The sequence below is a fragment of the Benincasa hispida genome, chromosome 4 (assembly GCF_027475165.1).
Source record: "Benincasa hispida cultivar pf3 chromosome 4, pf3_genome.v1.1, whole genome shotgun sequence".
Lineage (NCBI taxonomy): Eukaryota > Viridiplantae > Streptophyta > Magnoliopsida > Cucurbitales > Cucurbitaceae > Benincasa > Benincasa hispida.
Window position 1 is genome coordinate 66,138,299 of NC_143481.1, and position 8,521 is coordinate 66,146,819.

The following is an 8,521-nucleotide window of genomic DNA, read 5'->3' on the forward strand; positions in this document are numbered from 1 at the left end:
TTGCTTATATTTATAAATAGTCATTGATACTCCATTAAGTACCAATGCATCATAGCTTTTTTTCTTTTTTTGTTTTTTCGTTTGAAAAAAGGTACCAATATACCATAGCTTTTTTGTGCAAGCAATTTCTTTTGTTGGGTAATAAGTTCATAAAATTTAGTGTAATATTATTATCTTATCATTTTTATTTATTAAAATTGTGAGATCTATTTATTTTATTTTTTAACTCGGCTATTTTAATATGATAGATATGGTAATCGTTAGTAAGCCTTTTCAATGGTAGTTTCAATGTTTTTCTTGACTTATGTTGGGGCATTGTCTTTGATTGTTCATGTCATCTATGTTATGTTATTCTCTAGACTTGATGTGGACTTTGCTTGTGTGAAGGACAATTAATTGCAAAGATCAAGTTTGCACGATCTCTTAACATGTGTTAAATTTGAGAACACTTGCAGGTAATAGATAAGTTAAAGGTATAATCTTTTTAATACATTAGAATCTCATCTTTTCCTAAGCAAACTTATTAATCTTTTATCACTTTTCATCTTCAGGAGCATGAAGATAGTACTCCAATCAACAAAATATTAGTATTTCAATTTGTAATTGTAAAGCAATGTAAGAACTCAACTGTTAAATACTAATATTTTGTTTATCATGTATTTTCTTCAGATGATATTGGAAATCTTATTTGAACATCCTTCTATTTTGAATGCTTTTTGTATTTGAATTTTATGTATTAGTTCATAAATATATATACACTTTGGAGACTATTTTTTGAAGCTTATATTTTGCATCACTGAATAATTATATCATTTAATTTATTTTTTTTAAGAAAGTAATGCAATATATTATAAGAAATGTTTCTTAAACTAAAAAATTGCCGCATGGCAATTTGCAGAAGTGTTGTGTTTGAAATAATTATTGCAATAGAAAGCTTTTAGCCATTTTTCTAAACCACTCATAGAATGTTGCTACAGAGAAATATTTGTTGCAATAAACCAAAAATAGTGTTGCTAGAGATGAAACGTTGGTTCTACCAACAAAAGTGTTGTTATAAACTAAAACATTTATTGTTGCAAACTAAAAAAGGTGTTGCAATAGACAAGGATATAACAACGGCTTAAATTTTGATTCCAACGATTTTAAAAATCAATGTAATTGACCTCTCAATACTGATTTTTCCAACAATCGTGAGACCGCTACTATTAGTATTGTAGCGATTAAAAACTGCTACTATAGACTAAATAAACTGTTACTGTTGCTTGCTTGTAGTGTAAAGAGAGAGAGATTTTTCTTGAAGAATTGGCCTTCAATAAGGTATTTTGTCCTGTACTATGAATTTTCATGCTTAATCCTATTTTAGGCTTAAATTTTAAAATTTTCTCATTCCAATTCAAAAATAAAAAATAAAACAATTCTCCATTGGGATTCAATCCCTTCAATCTCCTAACACCACATTTTGTTTCCGGTAAAAAAATAATCAGGGTTTTTGATTAACCACCTAGTCTTTTGAGGTAATAAAAGTTTCGAATGTACCCATGATTATCAATCTATAATAACACAGGCAATTTTAAATAGATGCTAAAAGTAATATATATAATTTCAAATATTTTAGTATATTTGCCCAACCAGAAACTTTTAACTATGGCCATCAATTTAGGGGATGATTGAGGGGAAGAAAAGAATTAAAGAGGGATTAGAGAATTATTATTCGGGAGGTGAAGTATGTTTGTTTGAAGTAAAGAGAAAAAGAAACGTGAAGTGATGCTATTCTTTTGCATTTGGGCCCAATAAGTTTAAATATTCATGAACTCCATGTGTACCCTTCATTGATTCATGCATTACAAATAAAATAAAATAAAAATCTTATGTGAAGTGATAAAGTTAAATATACTTGGAGTAGAAATCTTTCTATTGTTGATTATTAAAAAATTGACCATTTTAGTTTTAAAAACATAATTTTCTTCTTTTCAATAATGAATATATTAAATTATCTTTAGTTCGCTATCAAAGTAATCTATCAATGATAATCTAAAACACCGATCTCATTTTATTATGTTTGTTGTTTATTAATTGCAATGAATTAGGGAGTCCATTATGCAATTCATAATCAACAAACACAATCCGATTACAGAGTTGAAGGTGATCAATCCGATTATATTTGAAAATTACATGGACTCGTATTAGTTTTTTTAGATATAGTGTTGAACGATTTTTCAATTTTCACTCCCACATGTCATCATTTATGATTCCAATTGATTGGTTGAACGGTAATGACATGTGTGGTCGATAAGTGTAATGATAATATATTTTTTTTAATTGTTTAATAATGGTATACTTTGAAATTGTCCACCTAAGAAATTAATGGAACAACGAAGAGAGTTATGTGACGTTGTATTTGTGATGATTGAACCAGTGCCACGTAGTCGATCTGCTGCCGGCATCTTCTCCAACCGTGCATAATTGGTATGGTCCAGAGCCAGTATATGTCGAGAATATCGATCGCCTTAACCGGTGAGATTGAAAAGCTCTTCCCACGTGGAACAAAAATGGTATGAGAACAAAAATTTCGCCTTTACAAATGCATGATTCACTCTACAATACATTTGAGAAAACAAATTTTAAAATTTATACTAAAGAACATTCATAATTGTTCAACATACATTTAAAACTTTTGCTTAATACCGCATATGCATAACCATTATAATGTCAATTTTACAACGTTATGACAATTACCCATGGGTAGTTTATAAATATTGCGGTATTCATTCCTTTACAATTGAAATGTATCAACAGTCTCGATCATAATCAGATTATGTTTGCAAAAGGACTAAGTAAACATGATAAAAAATAATCCAATTAAGTTTACAATGGAGGCCATTGATATGCCCAAAGAAGCTAATATTGTTTCTTAGATCCCTGGTCTAAGCAAAGATATTTCTAAATTCACCGAATTACTACTTGTACTACTAGGTAGCACAAGTGGCAAGTACGGGGTCGAACTGTAGAGAGACCAATAATTACATCTTTCCTAAGCTAAATTTGACTGTGGAATGCGGAAACATGCAAGAAATTAAATTGCAAAGTATAAATGTAATCTACGATTAGAATCTATCTAGTTTCTCAAGTAAGAGATAGAATTCAATGTAATTTCTATCATGGATTTCTTTAATTAAACAAATATTTCATTCTTTGCATGTACAACAACTAAATCAATTTGATTCAACTAGTTTCTACAAAGGCCGACAACTAATTAAAACCAAATCAATCAAGCATCCTATGAACTAATTAAGGTTGGAAAGTCATTCCCTAATTAAACTACATGCTTTTAATTCTATTGGGTTCGATAATGTTTATATAGAAATAAAATTCATATGCATGAAGATTTTGTGTTGACTAATTGATTCGACAACCTAATGCAATTAACCAAATTGCTCTTTGAAGCTAGGTTGAACATGCATTACTAAGATTCTAGTCTAACCTATAAATCTAAGCATTCACATTCAATTCTATGCTACCGAGATAAATTCAAGCATAGACGAATACAAGGAAACGTGCAAGCTCGAAATTAACTAGCAAAGACATGTAATTATGATAGGGTTGTCAATCCAACACATAAAAGAAAATCTAAATTAGATCAAGATTCAAAGAAACCATAGAATTGAAGAATATGAAATTCAATTAAAGAAATCTCAATAAATTAAACATGGAGCCTCTTACTCAAATAAATTAGATAGAATTACCTCATAAATTCATAGATAAATTCGTGAAGAAACTCAGATCCATCAATTACATCCCAAAATAAAATAAAAATCTATCCTAAAGATGCTGAAAAGATAAAGAAAAAGGAAGAACTAGGAGCCACTCCTCGGTGTTGATCAAAATTAGTATCCCTCCTTTGACCTGAACCAAAGAAAAATATATATAGGAAACAGGTGTAGCATTGCAATGCTCTTGAGAACATTGCAACTCTCTTGTTGACGTAGCCCCCTAGCATTGGGGTAGCTTGAGGTGTTTGGTGCGATGCTACCTTGTGCATGCACGGTAGAAGAACTCCGTCAAATCTTGTAGCGTTACAACGCTCTTGGGTAGCGTTGCAACGCTACTCTGTATCCATGCATTCTGCCTTTCAGCGTTGCAAGGGAGTGTTGAGCAAGGGTTGCAATACTCCAATCAATGGCACACTCGTAATTTTTGGGTTTTTATCCTATTTGGTGTATCCAACCTCCAAATTAGCTCATTTTTGGCTCTTTTTTTAAAATTGATTTCCTTGCCTTCCGGAATGAATTCACCTACAAAATAGGATAATTAACATTAAAAATCCATTTACGAGCCTAAATTAAGTTAGGAATTATAACTCTTTTCGAGAGTTATCAAACACCCTTAACTTAGTTCTTACTCGTCCCGGGCAAGGTCAAAACACACACAAGCCATACATTGAATCTTACAAAAACATATTTGTTCAAATTGCTAAGATTGTCACTCTAGTCTCAACAATCAATTAGAATAAAGTTTTCAATCAATAATGAAATTTGATTACAATCAATCAATGAAACACATTTTTAAGAATGATTCTTAATCTATTCATGCATGAGTGAGTCTAGAGTCTTGCTAGTTAAGTTTGCACGATCTGAAAAGGTTTTATAGGGTCCTTAATTCATTTTTCCCTTATTCTGACTCGGTTATCGACCTCAGACATAACAAACTTGCAAAAATGGGCAATACTAAGACAAGGGTGCCTAAACTCATGCACACAAAACATAGAAGGCATTTGTTTTACTTAGAGGGCTAACTTTCACACTCAATCGTCGGGAACCTATCCACTCTTTTCTCGTGAGACCCTATCTAGACACAGTGGAGGTAGCTCTTTTCACCTCTATCCATGCACACACACACACTATATATATACCCATATATATAGATATTTTCGTAGGCAAACTATTTATTTATTTTTCATTACCCACTATAGGCCCTTTTTTTATCCATTTCGTCTAGTTTTGCTCTAAAATAAGTATGGTTACTCCTAAGCCAAAGGTGGGTCTTTTAGGGATGACAACTGAAATAAAAATTATCTAATACAATTCTAAGCATGCAAGACTTTAATTTTGCAAGAGCAATGACTTAAAGATGCATGAGAGATAAGAAATTTTTTTAAAATTGGGCAATCATGATTTTTCTCTCTTAACACTATTTCATGCAAATTTTTATCACAGGAAGAGTACATCATAAACTATCATCATAACAAACTAAGCAGCAAAGCAAGAAAATAATTTAGCACACAACATTGTCCAAGCACAATACTCAAGTTAAAATATACTACCTAATGGTACCCTACCCTCAACTTAAATTGATTCATTGTCCCCAATGTATCTCTATTTAAGCTCAATTAAATAAAGAAAAAACAAAGGAATAAAAAACCTCCCCTGTAAACGTTCTCGTGCATGGGGTGGTGGGTAGGCTACCACTCACTTCAATTTGGTTCTTCTTTCTTATTGAGGACAAAGGAGAGGAACCTACAAAAGAAAAATAAAATAAAATAAAAACTAAGCTAGGAAAGCAATAAAAGAAAATAAGTAAATTTGTCCACTGGCTCCCTCAAGGAATGACACATTTTTAATGTTAGTTGCTTGACATGACCCGTCCCCTATCAAGGTACAAACAAATTCTTGTATTTCTCTAGTCCTTTCTTGGATGAGTCAGTATAGCCCAACAAGGCTATAAGGATTCCCATCTTTTGAAAAGAACCAAACAGGTCGAATTTATTATTTTTTTATAAAAGAAAAAGAAAATAAAATAAAAGACTTAAATACCGACTCTTTTGAAAATAAAGACTCTGACTCAACTAACTCTGACTCGTGAGTCAAAGATGAGCAAAATGAAAAAATATACGAGATGCTAGAGGAAAGAACAGATTGAGGTTGGCTAGCCTCTAACTATATCACCTAGGGCTTCTCAAGATGAAGCTTGGGCTCATACTTAATTTCACTGACTTGTTTTGGACATGGCAGAGAATAAACATCGTCATGATCGAAAGTGCAAAATTCTTCCACAAACTCAACCTCAGTAGTATAAATGTTGTGAAGCTCTAGATGACTCTCCAGTGTCGACATGGAAATTACAAGTTGAGATCCAGGATCCATCTCAACTAGCATGGGGCTTGAGTCTCCAGGTGAAACTCAATAAACTCCTGCACGCACTAAGAAAAACTATCAGCAAATTCATACATTAAAGGACTCATTGTCATACCTTTGTTCGGAGTTTGAGGAATTAGCTGTTCAATGGGGTGATCGATGTCGGTTAGCTCTTTACTCATCCTGATACTCTCAGAAGATGGATACACCAAGGATTTTTCAAGTCTCTCAACTATGATATGAGCAACAAGGGCATTCAGACTCTGAAAATAAGTTCTAGCTTTGGATCTAGAATAAAAGCTATCCTACTGATAACTTGAGGATTTCTGATGACTATAGGGAGGTTCTTGCACAAACTCACCAGAGCTGTTAGAACTTAGCTTTGGATCTAGAATAAAAGCTATCCTACTGATAACTTGAGGATTTCTGATGACTATAGGGAGGTTCTTGCACAAACTCACCAGAGCTGTTAGAACTTAGCTTTGGATCTAGAATAAAAGCTATCCTACTGATAACTTGAGGATTTCTGATGACTATAGGGAGGTTCTTGCACAAACTCACCAGAGCTATTAGAAAGTTCCTTAACTAAATCTTCCAACAAAATACCTAAATTGGCAGAAGAAATGTCCATCAACGTCAAGCTCGCGCTACGCATTTCCCAAGGGAAATAGGTATCCCGCGCAAGACCGTGCGAAAGTTGAGGACGTGTTTCAGATGAATGACCTTAAAGTAAATAGATGCAACATGCCTCAAGCTCCTACAATTTCCTAGTAGCTAAAACTTGAACAAGAGAGGTTAGTTCAAATATTTGATTTCTAAGCTTACTAAATTCTCTTACCTCTTCTTCTCTTCATTGAGCCACTTGCCTCGCAAGAAGCACATAATAAATGTTCAAACAATCTCTCGTGATAAAACAAGTAGACACAAGAAAAAGAAAATATTTTTGGGATTTTTAAAGTTTACAAGTCAAATTCAACTAAAAAATATTAATTGGTTTGCCTCCCCGGCAACGATGCCATTTTTGATAGGCCGGAAGAATCTAATGTCGTTTCTTAGACCCCTAGCCTGAGCAAAAGATATTTTTAAATTCACCGAACTACTACTTATACTAATAGGTACCACAAGTGGCAAGTATGAGGTCGAACCATAGAGAGACCAAGAATTAAATATCTCATAAGCTAAATTTGATTATGGAAAGCAGTAAAAACGATTCTTTTTTTGGATAAAAGGAAAACATGCAAGAAATTAAATTGCAAAGTGTAAATGTAATCATTGAAGTCTATCTAGTTTCTCAAATAAGAGGGAGAATTCTATGCAATTTCTATCATGGATTTCTTTAATTAAACAAACATTCCATTCTATGCATGCACAACAACTAAATCAATTTGATTCAACTAGTCTCTACAAAGGCCAACAACTAATTAAAACCAAATCAATCAAGCATCGTAAGCATTAATTAAGGTTGGAAAGTCATTCTCTAATTAAACTATATGCTCTTAATTCTATTGGGTTCGATAGTATGCATATAGAAATAAAATTCAAATGCATGAAGATTTAAGGATTCAATTGTGTTGACTAATTGATTTTACAACCTAATGCAATTAATCAAATTGTTCTTTGATTCTAAGTTGAACATGCATTACTAAGATTCTAGTCCAGCCTATAACTCTATGCATTCACATTTAAATCCTATGCTACCAAGGTATATTCAAGCATAGACAAACACAAGAAAATGCACGAGCTCAAAATTAACTAGCAAATACATGCAATTATGATAGGGTGGTCAATCCAACACATAAAAGCAAATCTAAACTAGATCAAGATTCAAAGAAAATATAGGATTGAAGAATATGAAATTCAATTAAAGAAATCTCAAGAAATTAAACATAGAACCTCTTACTCAAAGAAATTAGATAGAATTACCTCATAAATTCATAGAAAAATTTATGAAGAAACATCGATCCATCGATTACAATCCAAAATAAAATAAAAATCCATCCTAAAGATGTTGAAAAGATAAAGGAAAATGAAGTACTAGGAGCCAGTCCTCGGCCTCAATCAAAATCGGCATCCCCCCTTTGACCTAAGTAGAAGAAAAATATATATAGGAAACAGTTGCAGCGTTGCAACACTTTTGAGAGCATTGCAACTCTCTTGTCGACGCAGCCCCCTAGCACTGGGGTAGCGTTGAGGCGCTTGGTGCAACGCTACCTTGCGCACAAGCGGTGGAAGCACTTCGTCAAATCTCGTAGCATTGAAACGCTGCCCTATGTGCATGCATTCTACCTTTCAGCATTGCGAAGGAGTGTTTTAGCAAGAATTGCAATGCTCTAATCAGCAGCAAACTCGTAATTTTTGGGGTTTTTTTCCTAGTTGGTGCTTCCAACCTC